The sequence below is a fragment of the Falco naumanni genome, chromosome 5, assembly GCF_017639655.2.
Source record: "Falco naumanni isolate bFalNau1 chromosome 5, bFalNau1.pat, whole genome shotgun sequence".
Lineage (NCBI taxonomy): Eukaryota > Metazoa > Chordata > Aves > Falconiformes > Falconidae > Falco > Falco naumanni.
Window position 1 is genome coordinate 17,266,542 of NC_054058.1, and position 27,331 is coordinate 17,293,872.

General features: G+C 39.4%; 1 protein-coding gene across 2 annotated transcripts in view; it reads right to left on the reverse strand.

Moving 5' to 3' along the window:
- RASSF8 (Ras association domain family member 8) overlaps positions 1–27,331 on the reverse strand; it is an 89,160-nt gene that overhangs the window by 31,119 nt on the left and 30,710 nt on the right. For both annotated transcript variants that reach the window (XM_040595260.1, XM_040595259.1), the window contains one exon: positions 17,128–17,226. The gene's annotated coding sequence lies outside the window, so the exon portion shown is untranslated. The remainder of the gene's footprint in view (positions 1–17,127; positions 17,227–27,331) is intronic.

Below are 27,331 nucleotides of genomic sequence, written 5' to 3' on the forward strand. Positions count from 1 at the left end.
AAAGAGCTCCTGGAAAACATCCAGAAGACTGGTGACTTAAGTCTTTTGGGAGTACACTTGTCCCTCCAGAAGGAATTTTAACATCATTCCTCCTATCACAGTGCATCTTCACCATATGTCTCTGAACTTAATTATGAGATGCCTGGGATGCCCAGCACTGCTACTGAAGAACGTACGGTCCAAGTTAAACAAAACAGCATCTCAGCTGCTCAGTAAAGCTGTGTGAAGAGCAGAGGTGCTCATGTGCTCTGGGCTACCATCAGACTGCTTATGAAATACAAAGTCCAGCTTGTAGTTTGTGTTGGGTTTTTTGAAAAAAGCAAAAAAACCACCAGAGATCCAATTAGTACATTTTTAGTTTCCACTGCTCTTACCAAACTTTAAAAACAGTACCTATTTCTGTGGACGACTCCTCTCCACAGAAACACAGAACAGCCTGTGTAGTCTGGACAGCTATTAGCCATCAGCAGCAGTGAATGAGTTAACAGAGGGTTAAGGATTTAGAACTTTGTGACAGATCTTAACGAAAAGAGCCTGGCCAGCTTCTTTTTTAAAGTGGTTGCTGGGATTTCTAATCTTTATTGATATGCAGCTATGGAAGTATACAATACCATGTAACATTAGGAGGCCAGAATAGCTTATTAAGCAAAATTACCTAGCAAGCAACCTAAATCCTGGAAAGAACTTAAGGGGAAGGGCCCACAAAGTTTCTGCTAGTTGCAAGCTGGTGAGCAAATAAAGATCTAATATCCAAAACAGAAAGCATTAATGAGTTCAGACATCCAAAACAACAATTAAAACCTAAATTATATAACTATAATATATCAAAAAGGAGAATTAAAGACTTTTAATGAACACATTAAAAGCCACATTTAACATCAACATTTAATGGCTGCAAATTGCCCAGGTGCTTCTAACCATCTTTATCAACAAGAAGGTATCAATTCCTCTAAAAAGGGTATTAAGCATTAGTAATCCAGCAGAACAATTCAACATTCTGTGATTTGGACATTGTTAGCACAGTTGTACATCAACTTTTCTTGGATTTCCATACAAAATAGAGTACAAGTGTTTTACAACATATTCATATAATGCAGGCCAGCTTTAAAAAACACTCACCAAACCAACCAAAATAGAGGCATGCAAGTCCTTGGGACACATGCATTACTGCAGAGGTGACAAAGGCCTACAGTTTCAGTAACAACTGATTTAAGTTTATTCACACAGCATATGTTTTTATGTGTTTCATATGTTCAAGGAGCTTTAATTTCCAGAAACTGCTGAGGCCTCAGGCTCTGCAACTTCAATCACCACAAATGGAGTGGACCAAACCAGATGTACTCCAGTGATTCAAAATTTTGATCTTATTTGCTGAGATCCCCATCTTTTGAGGGTTGGGGTTTTTTTGCTTAAGGTTTTCACTACCTATTTTTATTCCAAGGGCAAACAATCTTTGTGTTAATTATTGTAGATAAGTGAACTTCAAGTTTTCCAAGGAACCCCTGGAAATTTAGTCACCTAAAGAACCTTCTTCTTCCTCCCCACCCCAGATATAGAAACAGCTTCTAGTGTCACCATCCCTCCTCACAAAATCATTGTATTGTAACAAAGTTAAATATGCAAAGAACAAGGTTCTGGAACAAATGCTGATCTAAGTCTTCATGATCTTCTCCCTTCTCCTTTACTACTTCTTCCTTTCTTTTACTGTGTAAATAACCCAGCCATGGGCATTGGACAGAGTTGAGCAACCCACATAGTAGCAGAAAAGGCAATATAATAATGGAAAACATAGCCTGCAGCTCAATAGATGTATAGACAACACATGGAGTTGTTAATGATCAACTTTGTAGTGAAGTCTATTGTATACTATGCACGGAATGTGTTAGGAAGGTTACAATAACTGTTTATCTGCCAGAAATCAAGTACGCAAATTTTGTTACAGTGCCCAGTTTGCTAATGGCAGTTCTTTGCATTTCATGATCCTGCTTCTCAATCTATCCATATCCATTCAAAACCAGAACTAGATTGCTCAAACCTTTATCACTTTAGAGTGGAATGTTCTTGCATAAGCAGTAAGTTGTACACATACAGGTATCCCATGCTGAAGTCCTTTGAAAGGTATCACAGTTCACAAACAGCCATGTTCTGTAGAGGTGCAGTCAAAGGGAAGGTACTGGAAGAGGCAGGACTGCAAGGCAGCAGCCTTCCACTGCGGACAGGAAGATCCCAGACTGTCCCTGAGCTCCTAGACAATGCTTTGAGCTCTGCTGTCTACAAGCTAGTGTGGCTGTTAACTCCTGCTCAGATTTTGGCTAACACTGCTCATGCTGATGCATGCTGTGAGCAGCACCATTAGGTCAAAGCAAGGGCCACACATAGGCAGGACACGATGGCCTCAAAAGAGCCAAGAGTCATTACGCAGCCATTACCATCTGCATCTTGCCATCTCCTGCAGCCATAATCCGTGCATACTGGTTGTCTGGTAGTTTCTTCAGAATATGCTAACTCATGGAAACAGTATAGACCAAACTTCCTAGCTGGATGGTATAAATGCATGGGCTTACCCCAAAACTTTTTGAAGTAGATCCAACAGCAGCTGCACCACTGAGGCCTCTGTGCTTCTTGGTGCAATAAATGGGATGCCTACCCCATGACAGTGGAGAAAGGAGGAGCATTCCCACCACTGGCTAGGTAACCATTCCACTCATAGGTGCAGGAGTTACCAGTTATGGGTGACAAGTCATGAATCAGAGAACTTGTGAGTTAGAAACCTCATGAATTAAGTGATGAATTAGTAAATTCATGTGTTAAAACGGAACATGATAAACAAGGGATCAGTCCCCTATATACAGACTGGTTGCTTTCCTAATGAGCTCATAAAATAAAGCTTAATTTACAAAGTATGTTGTCCTATAAATTTGAGGGTTCCAAATAGACCATGATGGCTGTGTAGAACAAGCTCTTCACAATGTTCCAGTCACAAAATTTTGATTGTTTTCCTCTTTTTGCTTTTAGAAGCAATATAGTTCAGCAACGTTTTGAAAAGAAAGAATCAAATCTGCTCTCAAAGGAAGAAACCCAGCCCCCTGACCTAAAGATCACAGTAAGTTCACTTTTAATGCATTTTTACCGTAACCTGAATTTTAGTGCAATTCCCTCCTTGACATATTGACCAACCTAAACTGATCTGGAACAGTTACTATAACTGCCTGAAAATTCATCTGTGTGTGTAACCACAGTCAATAGTAGATAGGAGTGGTTTGGATTTATCTGTAAAATGAAATCATGTTGCACATGGATTGCAAGAAAAAAAAAAGTACAACCAAAACTTTCACCTCTTATTTTCATACCCAGCCCGTCTCTGCCTGGAGAGGAAGCAGTTTGCTTTCCCTGCAATATCTGAATCCTTTGTAGGTGGTCAAGTTTGTTGTCCTCCCAGGGGAATAAAGAAAAATTCTATGCATGGAAACTTAGGAGTTCCCAACCCTCTATGTGGGAGTAGTCTGCAGAAGAGAAAGCCTTTAATTAAAAAACAACTTTGGAGCTGAAGTCCTGTTTGTTCAATTGTTTGCAGTCCTTCCACTTACAAAAGCTCACTGGCGTCCTAGACATTGGAAGCTGAAACATTTAGGCTGAACTAACCAAACTTGAGAGCTTTCAATGTTAGTAACATACTTTACTGCTTTAGTAGTGCTTTAATATTAGGTGTATACGGAGGTAGAGCATAATACCTCCAATTTTCACTTACACAAAGTTAAGGCACATTCAGCTACAGCATAAAGCTATATTCATACAATCTCATGCCTTTTAATGGAGAAAAGGAAACTAGAGAACAGTATCACTTTATCTGAATTCCACTGCTAGGGCTGGGGTCATACTGCTTCCATGTGCAAACACCATGTGGTACATCCTGCACTCTGCTGACAAGAAGCAATCTAATACCAGGCTTCTGAATCCTAAACAAACAATGTTGTAATCCACTGTCAGCTTCACAATAACTGCTGCACTCTGTCAAAACATACTTTTAAGGATAAACATGCTAAGAAAACCTGCAGAAAAAAAAATCAGATACTAACCCTGCCTGATTCTCATGCTTTCTCTTCCCTCAAATATTACACTTGCAGAAATGGAAAAGCAAAAGGGGGTATTTTCTACCTTCGCATCAGAACAAATACAATGCTGCATAAGCATTTTGAAGAATATTATTTAGAATAACAGTGTTAGAACAGATATCTGAGCAGCATGGTTTCAGGCTTGAAACCAAACCCCCGCTGATAGTACTTCAACTTCCAGAATGGACAGGAAAGCTTTAGAAAGCAGTATTTAAGACAACAATTAATGACATCGAGTGGAAGCAACTCTGTGTGGGTTAATTCTCTGGTAAAAACAGATCAAGAATAAGACTTCCTTATAGGCATGCAGGAATTCTTCCTGGACCCCAGAAAGAATGTAGCATGAAATCTGCAGCACCAGAGTTTCCCACTCAGTGGGGCGAAAGGACAGAGGTAAATATTCGAGGACAGCCACCAACTGTCAGTGTGCCCAGACACCTGAGACAGATGCACCTGCAAACATCTCTCTTGCTTTTAGGCCTTCAGTCAGGCTGGGTAAGGATAAAGAACATTCCCAGCTCAAAGTCCTTCTCAGGAATTTTAGTACCTAATTCTTCCCTTTGGATTTGAATGCCAGACCATGGGATGAGGAGGATACTGTATGTATTTACCCCTGAAGTGGGAGAGCAAGTTCTAGACTTTTCTTTGTTTGAAGGGCCTCAAACCCCATCTTTTGCTTTCAGCTAGTAAGTATTATGTTAGATGATGTCATAAAGCCAAAAAAAACCCAATGTACACAAGACTGCAGAAAAAGTAAGGGGGATTTTAGCTCTACAGATCTGGTAATTAAAGGCATTCTTATGGTAGGAACAATTTTCAGTTCTTAATACTGCTTACAGAGTTTGGATTAAAAACTAAATCCTTCCACAGAAAAGCGTACACAGTCCTGGCAGCACAGATGAGAACTCAGGAAGCCCACACTGTAGGTTTACCAAAACACAAAAAGAAAAAAGTATGGATCAGAGTCTCCAGTACAGTACCACTAGGTGAACATCAGATTAACATTCAGAGGTTGAAACACAAAAGCCATCTCTCAAACACTCTGAAACACCAACAGTGACTATGAACAGGACCAGATATATGTTCTGGCATCAGTTACTCAATAACTGTCATGAAAAAACCAATTATTTAGTATTCTGAAAGCATTAACCCAAGGGAAGAAAACAAGCCAAGACAGACATACCTTCACACTAAACAACAAATTGAAAATAGCTCACTGATAATATTTTAGCTTTTCAATATTTTAATATACCACAGGGACAGCAAATTCTGAAGAAAACACTCTCCAGAGCAAAACAGCCTATCAGTTTCATTTTAGGACAAGTGCTATATCATCTAGCCCAGTCTCAGAAGTTCTCCATCCTGAATTGCTCTGCGATTCCTATTGCCTGTCAACATACGAGGGCAGGTTAATGCAAACATATGCACGTTAACTGGGAAGTTAAAACAGTGTTTAGCTTACCTGAAGCAACTTAAGTCATGGATCAAGTAAGACTGACTGTTAAATGAATCGGCGCCAGACACTGTTCAATTCTGATTTCATTTCGGCACTCAAGGATCAGTCAGAACAGTTCAACCTTCCATCCTGTTATGCTAACATAACCATTAGGATGTCTTGCTTCTGCTGACACTTCTTCTAAAGTTGCAAGACAAGAGGAAACAGAGTGCAGTACAATAACTGGTAGATAATGTTCAGGCTTCAGTCTTTTTTTGGTGGTTTTTTTTTTTGTTTGTTTAAACACTTTCTTGCAGAGGTCAAGTTGCCCTTCAAGTACTTTATGAAAAAGGATTTCACCTTGAAGCTCAACCCAAGTTATCTAATCTATGGTTACTTTTAGCCTTGACGTTGTCTCTGTCAGACAGAAGTGCCAAGGGTGCTGCCTTGGCGTCAACGCAGTGGTAGAAAACACTCATTCTCTCAAATAGAAGTCTACCACAGAACAACGTTACTGCCACTCTCACTGAAGGACAACAGATTCCCCCCAAAGCTTTTGAAATATCCTAGTATGAAGAAATTTTTGTTATTATTAAGCTTATGAGATCTGCACAGAACTAACTTGACTATGTCCCGTGGCATTACTGCCAGCTCACTGCAAGAACGTGCGGGAAGAGACTAAAATTGCACCAGTGAAGGTGTAGAATGAGCTTCAGGCTCCGAGATCCTTAAATTGACCCAGGGCAGTACCTGTGTAAACTACAGGAAATCTCTTGCACAGGTCTATCAACAGTCTCAATATTTAGCCAGTACAGGCATTCAAAAGAACCCCAAACTCCACGCTCCAAATCCACTGCATGACTCCCAAGAAAACATAAAAATCACCTAACAGGTCATAATGACTAATTACACGCATGTATTTGCTCACTGTAGCAAGAGAAAGCTGAAGAAAATGCAAAGCACTAAAACACAGTGTAAAGACTAATTAAAAATAGGAAACCTTAATTCAGCTCAAATCTAGTTCAGCATAAGTCACTGCCAATGGAGCTTATCATCTAAAACTGTCACACAGGCAAACCTTCCTCTTGCTTAATAGAGGAACCAAGCCAAGTAGGCCAAATGTCACATGCTAGCTAGCAGAGTGTGGGATACAGTACTGAGAGACAAAAATTTTGTTAAATAGTGAAGTGAACGTAATTAAAACCAAACAGAACTGCTAAGGGAACACTGCAGCGCTAAAATCCTCCCGGCTTACAACAAGGGAATTCAGCATCAGGAACCACTTGCCCAGGCTTATTGAGACACAGAGAGCTCAGCCTCCACTTCACCTCTGTGGTTTCACACAGAAGGGCAGAGGGCAGTTTTAGAAACACTCTTTAGGAGCAACTACTGCTACTTTATTTAAAAAAAAATAAAAATCAAACCATCTTGTACATTCCTACAAGCTTTCAAGTGAGTAGAAGCCACATCCATTTGACTAGTAAACACTTTATCTTATTATTCCTAAATTTCTGTGTAAACTTAGCAGGTAAAGCTGGTATACCTAGGAAAAGGTTATGCTATTGTAATGCATGCACAATACCTTTATACCCATTTCATGCCCCTGCAAAAGGGTCTCCTGCAGCTCAAGAGCATATTTTACCAATGCTATGCATATCTCAGATCTGATATTAAAAAAGTAATGGATTCAATTTAGAATCTGTAACAGAACAGACTGTACATGTCACAGTAAAAAGAGAATCTAAACCACTTGTGATAGACTACGACACACAAGTCACTTTAAAACCTCTTTTTCCGTAGCTGTAAAACACTTCCATAATACGTTACTGGTACTGAGATAGCAAAGATAAGTTGGCGATTTAAGTAATTCTGTAGGTACTTTTGACATCTCCTAGGAAAGTAAAGGCATTTGACATTCCACTGTAGAACTGCATTACCACCTATATTTTCTAGATAAAGTTCTCTCTTCAGTTCATCCATAAATTTTCAGCAGCTAAACACAGGGTAAGATTTATATACCCATGATGGAATTGAAAATGGAAAGTTTGATGTTACTTGCAGAAATCCAGATTTTCTTCTATCTCGGACCACATGAGCTATGAGATGGAAGCCACTGCTATTTGCAAGTTGTTTTTCTAGGTGTTTCCCTGCATTCACATTTAAGTTTTGTATTTTGTAGAGCTATGGTTTAGGGAAGAAAATATGAGGTTCTTTAGCTATGAAGACAGCAAAGATTCACTTCCTACCCCTTAAACCCCTGCCCACCTCCAAAAAGCCCCCAATCCTCTCAACTCTTTAAGGATATATTGAAGAGATTGAACTGGAGATTGTCAACTACACAATACACTGCTGATCTCTTTTTCCTTTGTTTTCTCCTAATAAAGCCATTGTGTACTTTCCTCATGGTTAGTCATTCAGATAAAAAATAAACAAGAAAGGGCAATTTCTTTTCCTCACCGAATTCTGAAGTAGCTTTTAACATTAAGATGTGAAATAGTATTAAATCTTACCAAAAAGCTTTCATTATACATATTTAACAGAAGCTAGGTTAGCAGCAGTACTGTAAGTACTTTTGTTTGGTCATTTATCTCTTCAGAGAACTGCCTTAAGACATTTTGTTTGGAAGTTAGAGAGTACTAACTCCCCCAGGACCCCAGCATGCTAGTGTGGGAAAACAAAGCATTCCAACCAGCATCCAAAGAGCTCTGAAGACCAGGGACAGCATGGAAACTCAGAACAGGTATTAGGAAAAGCTTCTTTTCTGGGAGGGTAGGGCAGCCCTACAGCAGCCTAGCCAGGCTGGTTGTGAAAACTTCCATGACCATACATTCTCAAGACATGGCCAGACCAAATCCACAGCTGTTGGTGATTGTTCTGCTTAAGCAGGAAGCTGGACTACATGAGGTCCTCCTAAGGATACTTCTAGCCAATACTTTTATGATTATGTGAAAAAGGTGAGAAAAGTATGTGCAGGGGAGAGGGAGTTACATAGCTTGCATGGTCTGAATAGCAGGCAAAAAATTATGACTCTCTGACAAGGACTCCCATTTATTGTTTTTCAGAATCAATAAATAAATTATGCAACCCAACAAGTCTGCAAAAGCACTTCCATCACATTTTGGTTTGAGTGTGTACTACCATTTCTTTGTACCTCCACCTTGCACTGTCTACACAGACAAAATCAGGAGCTGAGCTAAAGCACATACAAGCATATTGACCAGCAAATCATAACGATGAATGCATCGCTAACATATGGCATAGCAGAAAGTGCCCTACACATGCTTCAGACACGGACTGCCAGAGTGCTTTTAGCAACGGAGTAGCATGAGCAGTGCTTCACCCTTAATGGCTCACATACTGATATCAAGAAAATCAGACAGGTTTACTTGAGAAAGTGAGTAGAGAACTAAGCCAACATGACAAGTTAACAATAAATATATATTAACGTATTCTTGCATTCACATAATGGCTCTTGCATTCACTTGTGTGCTGTGACTTCTATTTCAAAGAAAGGGATGGAGAGTGCAGTTGGTGCGGGAGGGAGGAAACGCACAGCCACATGTGCTGCACAGTGTTTACAGCTGGCTGAGAAACAGGCCGCTGCCACACCACTGCCCACCTCCAAACTGACCAAGTCCCGTTTTTCTAAGACATCCGATGTGGAAAAACACCACATTACCATCACTGGTTATGCTGAAATGCCAAGGCCATATTAATTGCTACATTACATTTCTTGAATAAAGCCTTTGTTTCTGTGTTTAAAAGTCTAGCAAGCGTCTTCCATCTATTTTACTTGAAAATACTTAAAAATGGTTGGTAAGCTACATCCTTACAGGAGCCTTAGTAGAACAACCCATTTCAGCCTCCTGACTGTGCATCCACTTCAGATGCAAGTCTTCTCAGGTCTGTATACTTATTTGACCAGAACCAATCAAACCTGTTTGTTTGTGTTGCAGGGAAGGCACTAACAGCACTTTCCCTTCAAGTACTATTACAGCTACCTGACCCTGCCAGAGCCTCTCAAAAATCAAGTACGTTTCTGAAGTCTTACATTTCTAAACCAAATTAAAAACCATACGGAAGCACATTATTTTCAAAGAAAAACACACCAAAGCTATTCACAAATGAACACTGCTGTACAGTCACTGCTCCCCATTTACTGAAACCCTGTTTGTGCAGAGCCATTAGTTATCTGTCTTCCTGTCTGGGTAGACAGGGTTCTAAAAGCATTTAAAAAACATTAATAACTTTTTCCAGCATGGGGAAGAAGAGCGGGCATACACATGGTAGCTTTCATGTACTCTTTTTACCTTTTATATGAAAAAGGTTGCCAACAAAACTAAGTATCTATTGCTCAAGTATGTTACTGAATAAGGGATCTGTTTCAACTAATAACAGCAAACTACTCGCAATATATTTTACAATACTACATTAGTGAAGCTGTGTTGGAGTTTGTACTTTGCCAGTAAGGTTCTTGGACAAGAGAACACACATTGCCAATCTTTACTGCATAATCTACAAAGACCATCACAGTCTGCAAGATCACATTTTCCGCTCAAACACAGGGAGCCTCAAGCCTGAAGAGGCTCAAACATGCTTCACTTGGTACAGTAAATTTAAGCATACACAGTATCTACCTTGAAAGCAAGGATCTGACTACAAGCATCTTTAAAAATATGACCTTTCTCCAGATGAGAGCAGAAGTGAAATAAAGTTACAAAGCTCCTGAACTATGTTCTAACATCAGATCATGTATTTATGCTAAAACTACATAGTTTCACTTAGTGAAATACCTTAAATGCACAAGTGCATATACCAGTTCCTTGCCAACAACCTGGTGTAAGAGAACTTTAACCAAAAAAGTGAGATTAGGATCTCCCACACCCTAAGAAACTGTGCTAATCACCAGGCTACAGGATTTTGAGGAAAACCATTCCAGACACCCTCCCACTTTACATGTGCAACTAAGGTGCTCCCTGCAACAGGGACTTGAACCCTGGGAACCTCCCGGAGATGTGGCCATCAAGACAGAGAAAGCAGCAAACTGCCTCGATGTACCCAACTGAAGAGAAACAGCTTAGAAATCCTGTAGTCTGGTTGTGGTAGAAATGTCAATTCAAACGCCCTCCGGCAAGAGAGAGGCTTGAAACATCTTTAGAAGTGTGCTCACTGCTGATCTATTAAAAAATATAAACACAATGAATTCTGGCAGCCAAACACTTTGCTTCCTTTTCTTCCTAATAATTCAAATTGATAGGAAAGGTAAACACACCTTAATTTTTAATTTTCTGTTTTGAAAAGGACTTTGCTGTGAACTGAAGACCACCACTCTGAAAATTGTAATTCCTCACCCAGCACAAAGAGATACATAGAACCACAGATTACTTGTTTTTAGAGGCAACCCGGATTCTTAACCTTTTGATTTTGTTTAAAAGCACACAGGCCTTCAGCCTTTTCTTTTTGTGAAGAAACAAAGCCTTGCCATATGGAATTCAAAGGGATGCTTTGTTCAAAATGTAATAATCCTGTAACAGGTGACAGGTGTCAGACTTGGCCAGCTCTGTGACAAGCTGTGTGGTTCTACAGCTTGCTGAAGAAGCTTCAAGGCTTCAATTAGAAGTCTCCTCAAACCTAGGAAAGGTTATACAAAAGAAATCTGAAATTACTTTTAAAGCTACAAAGCTAGACTTAAAGTGTGAAGTAAGACAGGCATCCACATTTATCTTCCTATTCAGTGACAAATTATCTGAATATGAACTTGAAGGTATTTCTAAGTAAGATTTTTGCAGATTTGACAAACAAGATTGACTCAATTTAGCTATTTTTTTCTTCCTCACTTCAAGATATCAATTAAAGCGCGTTTCCTTAACAAATGAAATTTGAAAGGTAAACTTCTATTTCTTTAAAGCCTAGACATTCTCATTTTAAAACACTGTGCAGCTACCCTTTGTGGGAAGCAGTCTACAGAATTGTCAAACCTTCATGGAAAAAAGTGAAAAAAATATTTTGTCAGGACGACATGTCTCCAAAAAGCACAGTTTCTTTCCTGCCAGAGAGAGGTGACTAACATGCATTGCAATTACTGCAGAAATCAATACTGTCTTTGCAGTTGCAGGGTGCAAAACCTACATTTTTATGTAGTACTATGCAAACATCAAGTGAAAAAACTTGGAACTGTTAGAAGTTGGGTCATATGCACATATTTTTCCTCCCGGGTGTTTAATGGTACACAGTCATTAAAAAGTTATCAGGTGAGGGCTTCTATACCTTGCTACTACAAAGATTAGAATATTACAGGTTTCCCTAGTGATCAATAAATCAATCAAAATAAACTATCACCTCAGTCAGGTTAACTTTTAAATTTCAAGTTAGCGTGATCCCATTCTTTTTACTGCTCTACAGAAAAAGCCAACCCCACAAGCACAGCAGTAAGAGGATGCAAACCTTGCCAAAGCTCAATAAATTCGGGGGGGGGGGGGGGGGGGGGGGAGAGTATGAAATGGTTTGCCTGCAACACCCAGGGCTTGAACGTGGTGACCTAGGTCTCAAGTAGGAAAAAAAAAAAAAAAAAAAAATCAAACATCTTTGAAGCAGAAAAGCTAGGCTCTCCTGTCTCTTCATGTAAGTGGCATTTCCACATACCACGCTCCCTGTCATTTATTAGCAATACTTCTGTCCTTGTTTTCAGACATACTGTCTCCACTTACATTCCATTTTCAGTATGCCCTCAGCTGGCAAGAAAACTAGGAATCCCAATTCTGAAAAACCACCAGCGGAATTTTTGTATTTTTTAAACATAAGACCAGTACTTTTCCTCAGAAACCTAGTCATAGTATTCAACTTTAAATGCATTCCAGAGGCTTGAAGTAACAGTGCTGCAAATGTAAACAAACTATTTAGATCTGGATATAACATCTGAGTTTTATGTAAGGACATGAGATTCACATAGGACAGTAAGAAAGGGAAGGAAAAGAAGCCTTAAATGAGAAAGCAAGAAGGTACATGTAATAAAAAGGTGAACAAGTGAGGAAAAGGAAAGAAACAGATGCACACATCATGCTGTCTTCAACTTCAGCTATGCTATCCTACCAGTCTGAACAGGTGCAAAGTCATTAAAGAGCTGCAACAGAGATAGCAAGGGAACAAGAGGTACATTGTGCAGTGTTCAACTCTGGAGTGGGGAATAAAGAAACAGAAGAGATGAAAAGTATTTCTCAATCCAAAGAATGCAGCAAAACTCAAGGATCCCAGCGATAACACTGTCAAAGCAATTTTTTTTCCTGTACTGACTCAAACCAAAGACAGGATGAGAAAGGTGTATACACAGTAAGTTGAAATGTGCAAGAGAAGCAATGAAAATGTGAGAGGCAGCACGTTTCCTTTGAGATTATTTCTCATCTCAACCAGAACTTCCCAGCATGTCAAAGGAAAAACTGCCTGAACGAGACATCTTTTTAGAGAGCATCCAAGAACTCGTCCCATCTCCTAATTTCTTTCAGTAGATACCAGCAGCAAAGATGAAGGATGAAAATCACGAGATCCTCAAATGAGGTATTTTCTGAACCATGACCTGGGACATTCAGATGAAAAAAATTCCACCCTGCTTACATAACAGAAATATGGTTCTGGAAGGGAGTACACGCAGGCTTTTCCATCCAGCCAGTAGCAGAAGTATTTCTCCAGCTCAGGAAGATCAAAGACACCTACTTCACAAAAAAACACAGGCCACACCACACTCCAAGTTACTCACAGCTGGAGGATACAAATTAAGTTTCAATGCTTAGAACACCAACAGTCTGGTTTTGTTGCCTACAAAGCTTCCCAGAGGATGTTAATATCACTACTAAAAAAAAAAAAACGTGCTACTAGTGAAAGCCTCTGAAGTGTCTCTCAAAACAAAGGTCTGGTCAATTGTATTTAAAACTTTGTGCAAGTTAAATCAATTTAGAGAGCCATTAGACCTACACTGAACTTTCATGTAAGTCCATAATTCTCAAGCAGGTCTATTTTTGTCCATTTTTCCTACTTAAACTTTAAGTTGTGGAAGACAATAGTTTCTCAAAGTCACTCCTCTGTTTTGAAATCAAGTAGAGACATGACTGAAATTCTAATTTATGAATTGAAAGTTTTATGAAGAAGTATAAGGGTCCTGGACCACCTCCTGCTCACAAAAAACTTGCTTGTCCTGAACTACTACTTTTCAAAGCTATAGAGACAATTCCAGAGAATCTGTAACACCTGAAGATCATAAGAACAGGCATACTAGACCAAGACCAAATGTCCACCCAGCCCTGTAAACCTGTGTCCAGCAGGGATTCATCACTAAGCAGGTCACTGATACTGACTTTACACGGTAGGTCTTTGAAGCCCCCAAGAGAAAACTCCATCACCCTTGAGGGTGACTAAGAGTTTTCACCATCTGGTCACACAAACCACATTTATTCTGACCAGCAGCAGCTTACCTCTACTAGTAAACAGTTCAAAGGCAATTACACCTGTGACTATGACATTCAAAAGGAAACAAAAGGCTCAGCACAAGAACGAGCTTTTCTACATGACTTGTGTGAAAGAAACAGCAAAAGTGAGAAGGGTAGTGCCTCTGTGGAGGAACACAGAGCAGGACCTGAAACCTTAAGTGATGCTGTTGTGGAAAAGATTGAGACCTTGCCTCAGTAAGCTAGAAGAAATAAAATGTTTGACATCAAAATTCCTAAGCCCGTCAAAATAAAAGGAACAAGGAGTCACACCAAGTATCTAGGGAAGAACAAAACGGCTGGCAAGAATACTTTATAGTTCTCTTGAAAGCCCTGTTAGCTTGTAACTGGTCCCAGTTTGAGTACTCACAGGCGTGACTTGTATTTATTAGCCTCAACAGGACTTCTCTTCTACTCTTCAGTCTCCACAGCTTCATGGCAAGAAGTTCCACAGATCTAACTCTTGTGTTATGAAGACTTACCTCCTTTCTGTTTGTTCTGAACTAGGTTCCTAGTAGCTTCATTTGATGTCCACTGGTTCTTGCGCCGCTAGAGTCAGTAAAGTAAGTCCTGTTGGCCTTCATCTCATTCATAGTTTTGTAGGCTTCCCTCCTACGTTAAGCTGGTTTTCTTTTGGACTGAATTGCTCACATCTCTCATCATCCTTACTACCCTCCTCTAAACGTTTTTCAGTTCTACTGCTTTCTCCCATGAGGGAACCACAGAAATACATACAAGTATGATGTTGGGTTTCCTCATACATTTGTTTACTGATTGACACTGAATAAAAGCAGATTCCTCACCCCCCACCCCACCCCACCCACAAGTACAAAAATCTATTATGACTCCATTTTTTCAGCTGGGAAGAAATTCTCTAACAAGCCCCAAAACTGACAGCAAAGTATAGTCACATAAATTAGTGATGCTTATAAAGAAAAAAAAAATAATTGGTTTATTCAAAATTGAAGGCAAATAAGTAAATCTCCCCATTTGAAGATGGGTAAGCATCATCTTCATGAATTATTAGCAGGTGCATACCTCCTTTTCTCATACAATAAAATCAAAGAGCATAACTCACACAGCTCATTTCAAAGTGACAAATAAAGGACTGACACTAGTCACCTAGCAACTAGCCACCGACTTGCTCCACCAAAAGGAACTAACTCAAATATAGTCGAAACAAATATTTTAACTTTGCAGAAGAAAACCTGATTCAATATCACCACATTCTCAGTTTCCTGGCATTACAGGTTAATATACATACATATATACACACACAATTATACATATATGTATGTGCATGCTCTGGCTAAATGTCACCTGGGAAAAAATAAGAGACTAGGACTATCTTCATTGCTGGTACTACTCCACCATACAGAATTCGTCATGTTGTTTAGCAAGAATATATTGTCAGTTGCAGGCAGCAGTTAACACTCAGGAAGTGTCTGCTTTAGAAATAATCAACCGATTTATATTAAAGATACATAACATGCCTAGAACTTGAAAGTACTTCAATGAATAACCAAAAAGACCTCCCAAATACAACTTACGACAGCGTCAGTCTCTAAAGCTAGACTCCAAGACAACACAGCATTTTTAATATTGTACATATGTATATAGGAATACACATGTAATCTTCAGCAAGCCTCCTATATAATATACAGAGTGCATTTTATACATGTATCTATATTTCTATGAGTTAACATTCTACATGATAGTAAGGACAATGAAAGTAAATACTTTCAGTCATGAAATATTACTCCCTATCCTTACAGGGCTGGAAGAACCACCAATGATTGTGTGCTTCAGCCTTTCCTGTAATAAGAAAAAGGTGCTATAGATTTGTTTGCCTCTGCCTCTGATACACAAAACTTAAAACATGACAATGACAAGCTATCATTTTGGCAAATGACTGACATTTTATTCTATTCAGTTATATTGGTCCCTCACCTGCTTCAATTATCAAGAGAATACTACAAAATATTGTATTTGCCTTTGCAATATAAGGAGCTGTAGAATGGTATTCTGTACATAGAGACGCAGAAGGACATGTGATCGGTATAGAAGTGTACCACTTAAAAGCTGACATATGTACCAAAGAAATTAGCTTTAAGCAAAGCCTGTTAATGTGACAAGGCACAGAAAAACTGCCTTCTGCTCAGACTCCACAACACATGAGCAGAGGGAACTTCCCCCACTTGCTTCACCAACTTAATTTACATCATAAAACAGAGGACTCAAGTCTAAGCAGTAATATGAAAAGTAATACCAATGTATAATCTGACAGTATATATTTTTATAGCATTGAATTCTAATTCCGATTTTTCATAGAGTAGAAATATCAATCCATTTTCAGGAAAAACAAGACCTGCTATCCAGACATCTCTTCTGGATTTTTGGCAATGGCTGACTTGCTGAGCTAAGGACATGTCTTCATATCCAGCATTGTGTTTTAAGCATACACTCACATTAAGAATGTGAAACAGTCGCACTGCAGGGTTGTTGGGGGTGGTTTACATAGTCACAGTACTTCTGCCAAACTTCTATTGGAAGATAAAGCTCCAGAAAATGCTGCCCTCCCCAAATGACAAACCAAAAGGGGACTGGAGCCCCTGCTCCAAGCGCATCTACGGCACAACCCAAGAGGCAGCTGCAGCCTGCAGTCCCCAAACCCACATGCAGCCACAGCTGACCTACAAGCCACCAGCTGCTGCTGCCCGAGAAGCCCTGACAACTGGAGGAGCCAGGGACACGAGTCTCCTCTCATTCAGGGCACACTCCCCAGCATCACGCTACCCTTGGGTCTCCCTCTTACACAGCTGGAAGAGGCATAGACATGGAGATCACATCATCACTGGGAAGAAACTCGGCAGGACCATCATAGGCCTGCTCTGGAACACAACTGTTTTGAGAAAAGATGTTGGACAGAGCAGGGAACCTGGGATCTTTTTCAGATTTCTAACCCTAGGAGCAAAGGGAGAGTGATGAATATATATTTAGGAAGTCCTTTAAGCTTTAGGGTTCTTTGTGTGCTTTATGTGCAAATACTTCCAGAAGGAAGAAAAAAGCCCCTCTTATTTGAGGTTTCTTGGTCATAATTTCTTACCTGCAGATGAAGCCAGACAGAGATGCCTGCTTATGCAGTGGGCTTAGAGCAATCTTCTACTCCAGGCATAGGTGTCAGCTCGGCAGACAAGGTCAGTTGCTAGAAGAAAAAATTAAAACACTGTTATATATTAGTAAACCTACCTTCTTGAGGGTAAAGTCCTATTCCCCTTCTTCCCTTTCATGCTTCGGAAGAAAAAAAGAAACCAAAAGTGTTCACCTAGCACCTATAGATATGGATATTTAACAGCCTGCTACACACAAGTAGTATTTTATTTTTTAAAAGTTAGTTCAAAAGAAATGTGGAATATTGCATTTAATCTGCTACCTCTTATACCTGGTGCGACATTTTCCTGCTATAAATAACTGAGTGTGGTAAATCACATTTCAACAGCTTTCTGGAAAGGTGTTAGAAAAAACCTAAGCACGATAATAGGTAGTCACAAGCATCTACCACTGCTAAATTGTAAATATAGGAGATTATTTCACTATCTTCTTTCTCAATTTTCTTTTTAAGGGAAATAATCCTCAATCTGGAGGTGTTCCAAATGTAAAAACCCTCCAAGTGCTCTCAAACTGTGTACCCTGACTCCCTTGCAGTAGTGAATCATGGCCAACGCATGCATAAGAAGTCAAACAAACTAGGCAAAGAGTAACAAACCCCAAACTGCTGATTAAGACTAATATTAATCAGCTTGGAAGGGATGCTTACTACAGTGATGACAGACCTAGAAACATTGCCTAATACTATGTCATAGCCAAGAAGAACATGTGAGAATTGGTTATTTTTAAACCTTCACCACCAAAGAGTTTCTGAAAAATATTTTAAAAGGAACACACCTACTATGTGTAACACTAAATGGGAACTTTACAATTTAACAGAAGCATAGAAGAATAGATTTAAATCAGGAAAGCCTTCCTCTAGTCTTTTAGTGTCTCCCCAACTCAATAAGCACCAACTCCAGCATATGCATGTCATGAGGGTCCAGAAAACAACAAAAACCTCTTAAAGATCTGGGAAGAAAGGACTTGTCTGTTGCAAAATACTAGACCACACACACTATATGCCAAAGCCCTACAGGAGCAACTACTACTTTCATTATGGTCAAACCCTTCAAAACAGGACATTCGGGAGCTCCAGAGATCTCTGGCATATATCAAATAATTTTCACCACCACTGGCTGAGCACATAGCTTTTGTTCACAAACCAATATTCATTAAATTCCTGAGTTGTCAGAATACATTTTTGTGAAGTGATGTTTTGGGCTTTCCACTCTGTGGACCCACTAACAATTACCAAATGGTTCACATGAGCCTTTTACTTCAGCTCTGAAATGACCACAGCCAGTTTTTGGTAAATTTATGCCTCTCAGCTGAGAGGCTGTAATTTCATACAAGGGAGAAGTGCTTATTAAACATCCTTCATGTATTTGCTTGTAGTTACATTACAGAACATTGTTTTAGATACTCTGGTTTTTCACCACGTAGTCATAACTAGAGTCAAACAGTTGTAGGTAATGCTAAACTTTCATTTAACCCACCACATCAGGTTAAATCACCAGTGCTTGAGCTCCAGTTACTTATTAATCCCCATATTCACACATTAGATTAGGAAAAATAAATCTGGTTGTAGAATACAGATGGTGACTCAATTAATCCAGGGTCATACAGGCTTGAATTTTGAATTTTTGGGGTGAGATAGCATCTCACCCCAAACTATGAGGGCTCTGCTTCAAGATGCTAAAGTTGCCTTCATCTCTTGCAAACTGATCAACTGCCAAGATACAAATAGTAAACATTTCAGTTACTGTTCCTTGTTAACTACTCCAGAATACTTTACGTAACAGGCAAAGAATAGTGGTTTTTTAACCTGAGAATGGAGTAGTGTGATGCTGTTCCAGCAGTAGGGACCTACACTTCCACTCAAACAGAGCTGCATTATCTTTGGCTCTATTAAAGCACTAAAGCTCTTCTCAGACCACTCTGCAAACTGAGTGGGGGAGTAAGGATAAGAGCCACATTCTGTCCTTAGGGACCCCTATTAAATCAGATTCTTAACATCAGCCACTTCCTCTTTGTTTTCCTCAAGCCATATGGCTTCCTGACAAAATCTGTACAAACAATAAATCCATTAATCAAGCCACTGCCGAAGGAAAAGGCTTTTTTTACTTCCCTTCATCAATCCAGACATTAATGGAGATTTTTTACGTATTTTGTTTTATGGAAGTCCCAAGCAAAATACTAAAGTCTTTGTCCTCACACTGCAGCTTTGTAGACTGAAGCCCCAATGCAGTGTGTACTTGTAGGAGATCCTGAGATCTTAAAATGCAAAAAGCTACAGGAGTAGAGAGAAGTCAGTCAAGCCAACAAGAAAGGTATCCAGCCTTATTGAATCTATTAGTAGGGATACAGCATAAAAAGCTACCTAGGCTCCGTAGCATACTATGACAATAAGTAAAATAACAAAACCTATTTTTTAAAAAAAAAATAACAGCAGTAGGTAGAACAATAGAGGCACCAAAAGTCATTTCTATTCCTACAAGGCTCTGAGGAGATGCACACATGCAAATGGCAGAAGGAAGCTGCAAGCAGCTGGAAGGAAGAGCTGCTTTTAAGAGATGCCACAATAAAGGACTTCCTCAGAGGCCAGATTTCTTAGGAAGATGAACCAAGATGAGGTTCATCTTGTGTGGAACATCATTCCAAGATGATGTTCCACACAACACACTGCGTTAATCTGCCTGGCATCTCCAAACTGGTAAAATCATGCAGGTGACCATGTTATTCTTGGATAATGAGGAAATAAATACTGCACATGCAAGGAACTCTATGGTAGGGAGGAAGCATAAAAATAATAAAATTTCCATCTCTTGTAGGTGGGAAACTCCTTTTTTTGTGGATGGGAAGGTCCCACTCTCCTGTGGGAGAAGAGAGAAGAGAATTAAAACCCAACTTAAGCAGGCTTATTGCTTCACCAAACCAAACAAGCTTCAGAGACTACTTGGCTTCACCTCTGCTGCTTGGTGTCAGTGGGCACAGGATTATGCCAGCTTCACACTGCTGCAGGACAAAATTCTGCTCATAAAGGATATATACACACTGTTGGGCAAGCACGTAAAGAAAAAGCAGAAGTATGGTAAAGCATTCATTTTTTTCCAACTCATCAATAGGTTCAAAGCGGGTATGAGGCCAAGAATTCAAGAGCACAAAAACCCACCTAATTTTGCTTGCAATAGCTTTTTTCACAACATCAGACTATTCCTGTACTCTCAGATGTCACTTCAAGACACACGTGGAGCCTATGTTAGCCTTGTCTATCCCAAGCAACTATTTGCATCACACTTCAGACCCTACACAGCAAAGAAGAAAGGGGTCTCCTAGCAGTGATGGAAGAAGGAAGAACCAAAGGACAATTTGTCATCTGAGTATATTATGCCATTACTAACAAAAGCAAACCGAACTAGTCTGATCCAGTCTCCACTTCAGAGAACATGAAAATGCAAAATGTCCGTTTTTGGGATCTGTTCCCACTGATGTTTTTTCCAAAACTTTTGACAAAACTTCTGACAAAACTTCCATTACTCGATAGTCTCAGTGCAGAAGGAGGATTGGGAAGAACAAGAAGTTACTTTTAAATTCAGGTGGTCTCTTTCAGTCACACATTCCTAAAGCAACTGTGACCCTTCCATTCATGTGGAAGGAAAATAGGATTGGCATGGTAACAAATCTCTCTACCTTAAATCATGTTTTATTTTCTTCACAGTTGTTCTGTAGCTTACCGAATGACTGACTAAAACTATGTTTCAATTCACAAGAACCAAAGTAATCCTCTGTTGAAAAAAGTTCAGGAGAAAAAGCCGTTTATGACACTGAAAAAGACCTTACAGAGAAACAGTATTTAAAAAGGAATGAAGTTGGCCTTCAAAAGCTTTTTTTTTTTTTCCCCCAAATACAGGAAAGCAGCATCCTTGATTACAAGCAGGAAGTCTTTAAAATGAAAGCCCTGTCTTTGTTGAAGTAGCAATTAGCCCCAAAGGAAAAAAATAAGGAAAGACTAGTCTCAAAGGATTGAATCATTATCTCTAAGGAGACACATCTGTAGTTTTAGCATCAATGTTTTGGTCAGTTCTTTGGGTAATGGATGATATATCATGGTAGCTTATGTTCCTATCAAGGTAATGACAACACAAAGACCGCAGACAACACATGGAGCTTACTACCAGTAGGAATTATTAGCCTTGAGGTCACAATCTAAAAAGATACACCATCATATCCAAAGTACAGATGGATTTGTAAATGCCTTGAGGTAGTGGTGAAAGATATGTTTGTTTTGGACCTAGTAGTGAGGAAGATCAGGTGCTGTGAGCTAGGGAGGCCTTCTACCACACCTGGGTCAGATGGTCCCAATTATCTTCTCATCACTGTTAATCAAAAGTTATCCTTCAGCAGCTATACGACAACCTATGTAAAAATAAATCTGGGACTGGTGTTTGGCTTGAGCAAGAAAAGGAAAAGCTTCCCTATCACAAATCAGTGAGTGCAAGCAGCATCCTTGCTTGAAGTCTCATGAAAAAGCCTGTGGTGTGCAGGTGCAAGGTGGTGTCTCCACATCAAATGCCAAAATGGAATACAGGAAAGGTTGACAAGAAAAAGTAGCGGTATAGCAGTAGAGAGAAGACAGTTCTCCCCCCTCCTGCTAGCTCACTATTCTGCCCTTCCTGAACAGATCAATAAACAGCATTTGCTCCCCAAGTAATAGTCTCTGTATCAGCCTATTTTGGCTGCCGCTTTTACCAATGGGGATAAGTGATACAAACTTGAAGCAAGACACATTACTAGAAAAATATAAGGCGCATCAACCTGTTGATGCCTTCACTGACTGTAGTCACTTGTTCCTGTCTTGACTGTAGAAGGTAGCCAGCCACAGCAAGATCAAAAGTTTATTCCTCTTCTTCAGAGACACCTAACACCCTAAACAAAATTTACACAGAAATCATCCAACCCTGATTCCACTGCATCGTTCAGTCCCATGTCTGTCCGGACCGCTCATCTCCAGTCCTGCCTATGCTACCACTAGCCTGCGGTCACATCTGAGCGAGCAGCCTCAGTCTGTACTCCCATACTTCTGTGTGTTTGCTTGCAGCAACAACAGCATTAACATCACTTTCTACATTAGTCAGAAAAGTTGGTGCTTCTTTGCTACTACTATTTAGCTCTTCCCAGGAAGAGAAAAACTTGGATAATAACCTCTTCAAATCCAACCCTAAATTACTCCCTCTTCACTCCCCAAGCATGGTATCCTAGTTCTTTAAGCTCTACTGAAGTGTTGAAAAGCAAGTGCTACAAAAATCATGTTATTCCATAAATCAAAGAGTGAAATCAAAATTATAAAGCAGCTTAATACAAAAAAAATGTCTTGACCATGAATTTTTAAGAGTTCTGCCTCCCAGTTCTCTCCTTGCAAGTATGTGAACAGCATTTGCTTTCCACACTTCGCTTTCCAGGAACAGGCTTGAATTCACTACTTTAGAGTCCCAGTCACTGAGAAAAGGGAAAGAAAAGCACTTTATTTTCTTTCTTTTTGTTTAAATAACATATCCAAGACAGCCCCAACACATAAGCTAAGAGGTAATCATAATGTAAAGAAAAATACTTAACAGGTACAGCATATTGTTTTCTCTTCCTCCAAACTACTAACATTTTACTTGGCAACACCTGTCATTAAAGCCCAAAGTAACAATTACCCCAAGACCAAATGGGCATGCTGATGCAACGGAGAGCCATCAAGACTCATCCACAGGCTGTGCAAGTACCATACTACTCCCTCACCTCCTTACACATTCTGTGCAACTCTGTTTGGAAAAATACTAAGGTAATAGTAGTGTAATAGCACAGAAACCATTAGTTTTATCTTCTCCTTGTCATCGTGTTTTCTTAAGACAGTAGGCATTGTAACGTTACACTTACTGACAGGAGGCACGATTTTGTCTGCTTCCTCCAGCAGTCCTACAAATGTGAAGGTTCCTGCAGACCTACTGACCAGAGACCACCCTTAGAAAACACCACCTTGGCTATACTGCTGTAGGCAGATGCATTCAGGCTCACTTCAAGGTAATTATCCAACATAACAGTAGAAAAGACAAAGCCATAGCAAGAATTTGTTTTGTTGTTGAAATTTTATGTTTTGCTGATAGCCTTTTTTGCTCACTATCAACTGAATTCTGCTCTGTGGATTTAAATTAAAATACGACAAGAAGCTCCATCACTTTACGTGCCTGCCTCACCATTTGAAACAAACCATACAATTTCCCCCTTGACTATTAATTCTTCAGACACAGCATCAAACTCTTGCCATGCCTATATATGAGTAAATATTTTGCACCGTTTCTCAGAAACACACTTATGAGAAAGCATATTTGAAGAGAAAGACACTAAAATACTACAGTCAAGTGGAGTTCAGCAGAAATCAGGAATAGGTCTGTGTATTCACATATCCACTGACCTGTTCAGACTATAGGTTACCAGAAAGTGCATTGAGTTTGCTCCTGTTATTAATCCTAGCCATTAGAACCACAGGAAGACATTTTAAAAAAAAGCAATTCAAGTTAAAACATGTATAATACATGTTTTAATACACATCTCTGAATAAGTATAGTTGGGCAAGTCATCCAGGTATTTAGGTGACATAGAAGTAGTAGCATACATTAAGTGGTAGCACAATAATGTAGTATTTGCTTTAATTTCCATTAAGGATAAGCCTGGCTGAGAGTAACTGAAAAAAAACTAGAGTAATGCAAATAGAAGTTTTTTCTAAGGACACGCATTGCAGGTAGAACTAAGAATAAAACCAGACTTCCCTTCCGTTGCCACTGAGCTGTGTCTCAGCCAGCGTAACAGCTCAACTAGTAGCAAACACCAGTTTAGCATGCAGCCTGTGGCTGCAATACAAGCATGGTCCAACAGTCCCCTCAGTCCATATTACAATTCTTGAGGACAATTCTTCACTTTTTAGTTACTGCCAGACAATTTTTATTTCCACATCGTAGCAATTTATAGTCAATTCTGGAAAGCCTGTTCTATTTTTTTTCTTAAAAAAATGGCCTTTGCTTGCAAAGATAACAGCGATCTTTCATGATTTTCTTTCCTGCTTCCATAGGTTGTTTACATAGCATCATTTTGTATGATGGTTCAGCCTGTTTTTCTAACAGCACCAAGGTAAGTTAGTTTGCAGAATCCACATCATGAACAGAAAATTAAGATATCAGAATTAACAGTCACTGCAGATTATATGTAAATTCAAATTGGTTCAGTTTAGCATTAACCAAACCAACAAAAAAATCCAGTTTCAAGTCAGTTTTGTCTTTTAAGAACATTAGAATTAGACACCACTCCGCATTTCCAACTAAGCCTTTTGATACAAGAAAGGTCTCATACAAACCAGTGATTTGTCAGAGGGTTTGAAGATTAATTTCAGTTACTCTTAATTGGCAAAAAGGGTTATATGCCACTTGTAATAACCCCCTGATTCCAGCCTTATACTTGCACAAGACAAAGTGAAGCACTTCAGTAAAGACAGTGCTCAGTCGTGGCAAAAACTGGTGAGGGAGAAAATCTGCCCCTTTCTAAAGGCCTGCAGTGCTTTCTTTTGCGATTGCCATCTTGGCACACAGTGCACTACAGCCTTTGCATTTATTTCCACAAACGCATCTTTTCCGTATTTCAAATGCGCACAGTTCCAGTGACAGGAAAACAGAAATCAGCTCTGCAGCCAAAAATCGTACCTTTCCCCCTACCAGCTCCGCTTCTTCCTGTCCCACATGGCACCCTTCAATTTATGGTGACCTGGGCCAGGAACCAAATCCAGACTTAGAAGAGCCAAAGCTCACAGACAGTTCAGCAATAGACACGCACCAACGAAAAGACCATGCAAGCTCTTTCATATGGCTCACCACTGCTAAGAGAACAGGGCGCCCCGAACTCCTCCCTGTGCGTGCCCATGTTCATCTACAAAGAAAGGACTACACCAAGACAAAAATTTCCAGTTGTGACAGATGCCAGAAAGCCCACCTCTTGGTTTAACTTTGCCTTGTCTGCAAAGACACAAGTGCTCAAGGGCCAAAGAGACTTTGTTATCATCAATATGTTAAGAGATCTTTATTTCAAAACTTCTTTTGAAAAAGCTTCACTAGCTTAGGGGTTTTTTTTTGTGCTGATGCACAGGAAAGATGACAACATGTCATTTTGTTGCATATGTTGGAACACACAAAGTAACTCCATTTCAGTATAAGAATAATTCAGCAAGTTTGTCAAGTAGCAGTCTCAGGTAATTTGTGTCTGCAAATAGCTCCCATAAAATGAACTTTAACTATCTCCAACTGAAAGCACACATTGGATAGTAACGGGTGAAATACTGAAGTATACAGCTGTTATGCATCTCATGGTTTTGAAAAAAAATCACAGATGGCACCTGCAGAAAGCAAAGTTGGAAAAAAACCAAAAGCTTGCAAATTTCTAGCTTCTTCCATGAGCATTTGTCCTTGTTGAAAGAGTATCCTTCATCAGACCTTCAACCAACATCTGCGTGTCCTGTGTCGTCATGCTCCCCCCTCCCTGAGCAAGTAAGGAAATTTTATCAGTGGGATTATAATACACCATGTCTTAACTGTTACTAATCAAAGGAATAAATGTTTTATCACAGTAACTGCTATTATATAATCATAGATTTACTTTTGTTTGCAGCTTTAATTTCTTACTTCATTATGTAGTCAATAGAAGCCAAACTACCTTTTTCTTTCCTTGTAATTAGCAATGAGTCAATGGAAGACAAGATTTCTGCTGTGTTTGCTGCACTCCTTCAAAAGGAGTTTGATCAACCGTCTGGAAGCAATCCTCCCAGTGCAGTGAATTTTAAGTATGCTTGGAACTTGCATAGGTGCAAGTGTAAAACATCTGTGAGATATGGAGAAAAATGTCTCTCTATCACAAGCCATTTCCCTCCATCTCAAACAGCCGAAGTGAAGCCGTATGATTTGTCTCAGTAAAGACATTAGCTTAAGAGAAACATTGTAGAAAGCAATCAAGACCCCCACAACAGTTTCAGAGGTCACGGTGATATCTAGTTAGACACTTACCAGTAGCTGATTACAACCTGGAAGAACCAAGGCCAACTAGGCACCAGCTACCAGCAAATACCCAAGAGGCAATTTATGCCATTAAAGTCTTCAAAATTTATTTATTTGATAGTATAAAGGTAAATAGCAAGGGTTTGCTTTATCTACTACAAAACTTAATTTGTATCATTGGCAAATGAAGTTAGCATTTAAAAGGCCACTAGTCATCAAGAAACAAGCAACACTTTACAGTCCAAGGCTACGTTAGGTTTACAATTAATGAAAACTGAGATTTAATTCCTAGTTCACAACAACAGGATGACTATGTCTTTAAATCACCTGACAGTTACACGTTAACTCAGAGGAAAAAAAACCCACAACCAAAAAAACACAGGGCTAATTTTAAAAACCCTAACTCAGAAGTACAAAAAAAAAAAATATCTGATTTATTTTGTGACTGACCAGAGAAAAATGTCAGGCTGCTCATCTGAGAGGCAAAGAAAGAGACAAAACTCAAGATATTCTGCCTACAGTTGAGGAGGAAGAACCCAACCCTGAAGTTTTATCTATGAAGCTAAACAAACTCTAAATATATGTAGATAGCATTAATTTAAGCAGAAGTTTCAGACTGACCACAAGTTACTATGTCTTTTATAACATCACTATGAACAAAACTGAACCTGGCAGATACTAGCTCACTGCTGCTGCTCTCACGTAAGAGATTCTACAGTTCAGCTTATAGTGTGGGCTAGTGCTGTCACTTTTAAATCAATCTCTTCACATCTCAAACCACTGTGGTTGTTCAATGCAAATAATTTTGGCTATAATGCAAATGCTAAAAACAAGGGTTTTTATAAACACGGGATCTGCCATTTGCTACTTGAATTATCTGAAAAAAGGGAAAAAGTCAGTAGATATACACTACTGAGTAAATGCAAGATACGGTATGGGAGACAGGGAGAAAGCTATTTTTGCAGACGATTGCTCAAGATTAATAGATCAAACAAAAAGGAAAGTAACCACAAAGAGGTATATTACAATAAAGAAGATAATGGGTTGGTTAAAAAGTACGGTGTATAGCAAAATGAAAATAAA